General features: G+C 40.1%; 1 protein-coding gene across 1 annotated transcript in view; it reads right to left on the minus strand.

Annotated features, from left to right (window-relative positions):
• Positions 1-4,528, minus strand: part of SACM1L (SAC1 suppressor of actin mutations 1-like (yeast)) — a 31,057-nt gene that overhangs the window by 26,162 nt on the left and 367 nt on the right. The window lies entirely within an intron of this gene.

A 4,528-nucleotide genomic window follows, 5' to 3' on the forward strand; every position in this document is an offset into this window, starting at 1 on the left:
GAGGAACTCAAGTTGCCAGTCTAAGAAGTTGAGAGAACTTAAATACTTCTCTGTTGGGATCACCATTAAAAACTGCCTAAAATACAACTGCACAACCCAAACTGAAAAGCCTAATGCCCTGCAAAATGTTAAATCCTTGCTTCAGAAGAAGTGGGAGAATTAGTGCTCTTCAAAGTTTTTACCAGAAAGATGATTCACTTAGTCCTTGCTTCATTTGTGTAAATAGCTGAAAGTTTTCTAAAATATAGTTGAGGAAGAGGCCAAGACGCAAATAGGTTTCAGCCCAAATGCTGCTTTACCAACTTACTGATTACCAGAACTAGGCTAGTAGTCTCATTCTTGTTTAGATGAGCTTTTCAATTGTAAGATTGCTATAACTAAGATGACTGCCTCTCACTTCTTTCAGGAAGGAAGCTGATGAACATCACATGCAAGAATGTTTTTCCACAGTCTCTACTCAGAACCAAGTCTGTATGTCTATCACAAGCTTAGAAAGATAATACACATGCTTATTTTACTGATCTGATTAAATGCTGAAAGAAGGATCATTCATAATGACTAGGAATCTGCAGACAGATTAATTCTATTCTTTTAATGAAATAAGGAACAGATGAAAGTTGTAGTGCTACTATTAAAAATAATAATAAAGAAATCAGTATTTTCTAGAAGCCCATCATGTCTGTAGTTACTTTTGAAACTGGTTTTCATATACCAGGCCATATTCTGCTTTTGTATAACCTTCACATTTGACACTGGAGCCTGCCTCCTCCTTGGCTACATCATTACTACCATCTATAACCATCTAAAACATCAAGAACTCTTAACAGCAATATCTTGCTTTCATTACAGTTTAACAGCACATAAAATCTTCACAAAATTTGAGTTCCTCTCATTTACTTTTTTAATATGAAAAAAAATCCCTGACCACCATTATCATGGACTATTTCTCAGTGTTGCTAACGAACAAAGGGAGTGATAAATGGAAACATTTGATGTGGATAGTATAACTCATGATACTCAAGAAAAGGAAAGGTATTGAAGAACTGCAACCACCAAATTAATGTTTCAAATGTTGCTGAAGGTAACTTGGATCTCATTTCGAAAATGTTCTCCAATTGAAACTGTGTGGATTGCTGCCAAGAGATAAAGCAACTCAGTAGATTTTATTCATACAATTCAAGATTGAGAAAGTGTTGATTCCCAAGATAACAGAAACATAAAAAACCACCCCTAAACCAACCAAACCACTGCTTGCTCACCCCAACTGTAAAGTCAGCTTCATGTACAGTTAAGTGAGATAGGTTTTTTTTTTCATTTGTATATTTGTCATGAAGTTTCTCTTCATTAGTTATATTATAAAGCAGTGTTGTATATCATGAAGATGATGCAGAGTTGCATCCCACATTTTAATTAGGTTGATCTTACAGACAAGAATATTCCTGTGTTCAGATACAGCATGGAAGAGCACCCATCATGCTCTAGTGGCAACTAAAGATAGTAGTTCACTCAATATCACTTAAGCCTTCTGGGCCTCAACAGCCAAACCCTTACTTCAGTAATTGATTATTTCACCATAAATACTTAACATTGCTCTAATGCAGGAAACTCTTTGATGTCAGCCTCTAAATACTGTAATAAAGCAAGCCAAAAGCACATCCTGTACTGTGCAGCAATGCATTTGCTGTACTCAAGATACCGAAGTGGTCTGCAGTGAGATATAGGAAAGACATTAGTATATGCACAGAGTCCCAACAGCGTGTTAAGTAACAGTGCTAACACGCTGATGGTTTCAACACTCCAGAGATTCCAGATTTTCTAGGTGAGCAAGTGTGCTAATTATACATCTACAATAAATATTACTCCTCGAGCAGAAACAGCTCAAGGAACTGGAACATGTCCCATGGAACAGTAGTTGTTGCAGGGAGAAGAAAGGGAGTATAATCCCAGGATTAAAAAAACACGAATGGAAATATCATTTAAAAACAACAAAAAAAGGCACATATTAAAGGCATAGCTTCATTAGTGAAACTGAACTGGAAATAATTATTAAGATGACAAATAATTTACTGCATAAGTTAATGCCCTCCTGAGCTTCACCATGACAGCCACTTAGATTAAGCAGAAAAAAAAAAAAAGGAGGTATAGCTGTTCTTTCTAGAAGTATTACCCAAACTCTTAAAACTCAGTTTAAAAAACAAGTGGAAAAAAAAAAACCACAAAGACAACGCACACTTTTGGGCCTGTCCCCAAATACAGAGAGGTGGAAGGCACTGTGTACTAACAACTGACAAGTACTTTCAAAAAGCATGTAGACATAACTGTGGGCAGGAGGAGTTAAATTTGAAACACAGCTACTGTCAGAGACCCACAGGATACTGAGAAGGCTATCAACAAGCTAAGTCTTCACCCAAGCACAAAGAAAAAAGTGATTTTGAGCAAGCCAAAACAACAGCCAGGATTCTCTCTATTCTGCAGACAGCTTTACCAATTGTTTTTTGTTGATTGGACTGGTAGCTTCACCACCATCCACTAGCTTGCTACCTGCAATCGCCGTTTGAATTTTACAATTTATTCCTGAGGCTATGAGAGGAAGTTAAATAAGCATAGCAGTGATGCAGATGACAACTACGGATAGTGGTTTTCAGGTTAATAGTTCTCCCCTATAACTGCTGGTGTAACTCAATTAGTTCCAACAGTAGCACAGACACTAGACATCAGCATTTTCACTGGTTCACCTGAACCTGACTGACGACACTGGTCAAGGCACAAAGGGGTTGAGTCGCTACTTTTGATAACATGAGAAACACAAAAGGTTTGCATTCAAAGCTAACACTTGCAATTGGAGGTACAGAATGGGACCCTGCAGAGTGCTACAATCAGTAAAGCTCCATACAAGGCCACCAGAAGAAGTGTACGGTTGCCAAATCTGACCTTATCATAGTAAGAATGAGAAGTCACTTTAAAAAAACCAAAAAACCACAAACCAAAACACTGTTACCACTAAATCCCCAAGGTGAAGTCTAGCCTGAACTCCTCAGAACATTCTCCTTTGACCTTGCCAACCTACTAGGGTTGACTCATCACCTAAGTTATGGCACTATATCTTAAAATGCTTGGTAGAAAGTCCACAGGCATTACTACAATTTGGTGTAATAACAGGAAAAAAGCCTGTTTTTCAGAATGCAAACCAATTGTTTTCAAGTTTATGAAAAAAAAAAAAACACATGAAACTACACTTGAGACAGCCTTGTTCTAAAAAGATCAAGGCTTACTTTTAGTTAAGATTAAACTTTAAATGAGAGAATTCTTTACTAGCCTGTATCCAGAAAGTGCTTTTACTTAAAATTCTTGGTAAGAATGACTGTGTACTACAAGCCACACAACTGCTACTCGTATAACTCACCTTTTCTCCTCTGCAGGCAAAAAGATCACAAGTTCAGCTTAAAGAAAGACAAATACTGTTTAGGTGACAAGAGGGAAAAAAAAAGATTTCTGCCAAACAAGCGAGTCTTTCAACCATCACTGATGATCTTACTCTTCAGTAATACACAATTATCTACAGTGTCTGTGTACCCTCACATAGCTACCTAATCAAAATAAGAAACCCAGTGATTTTTAAACACATAACAGCATTATGACAAACTGTTTATACAGATCTCCAAGAGAGATCTAAGCATGTTTGCTCTGAATCCAAAAGATGACTGTCAAATGAAATTTAACAGAGCATTAAGTACAGTTAAATCAGGCTTAAAAATCACTTTCAGATACTGCTGCCTGAAAATGGCATCAGTAACTCAATTAGAGTTTCAGGCTCATATTTAGAGGTCAAAAGCCTGGGAACGCCTTTAGGACACACAAGGACATTTCACTGTTGGCTTCAGACGGCCACGAAGAGTCTCATGCTCAGAGGAGTTTTCTCAGGAGTTTCAACTGGCCAGCGTGAGGGCTTGCAATGGAAACGCCTCTTCAGTTTTAACTTTGTATTGCTTCGGTTATGCAACTTCTTTTGCTATATAAAAGGCAGCAAGCAAACATCTGGCACAGACAAGTTCAAAGGGTTACAGTCTCCCCTAAAACCTTTGCTTTAAAGAAAAAAAAAAAACCACAAAAAACTATGGCAAGAGGTTACAAGGATTTATTTGACAAGACCCAGCAGGCACTACGCAGGAGAGGCCCCAAAAGTTCAAAAAAACCCATCGACTGGCATCAAAACCGTACCCACCACCCCCCCACCAGTGCCCCAAGAGACTGACGGATATGGAGCCTTCTGCTGCCCGGAGACACGGCCCCCACGGAGCTTCACGCCGCCCCACGGGTGCTCGGGGCTCTACCGGAGGCACCCCCCACCCCACCTCAAGGGAGCACAAGGCGGCCGAGGGCCCCCGCCTCCCCCCCGCCCAGCCCCTTACAGGCGGCCCCGGGCTGGTCACCGGCGCAGACCCGCACCCATCAGCCCTCCCGTACCCGCGGAAGAGAAACGGGACGGACACGCCAGCCGCCGGTAGCCTTTCTACCCGGAGCCGCGCTA

Source organism: Haliaeetus leucocephalus, unplaced genomic scaffold, assembly GCF_000737465.1.
Source record: "Haliaeetus leucocephalus isolate CR32 unplaced genomic scaffold, Haliaeetus_leucocephalus-4.0 Scaffold153, whole genome shotgun sequence".
NCBI lineage: Eukaryota > Metazoa > Chordata > Aves > Accipitriformes > Accipitridae > Haliaeetus > Haliaeetus leucocephalus.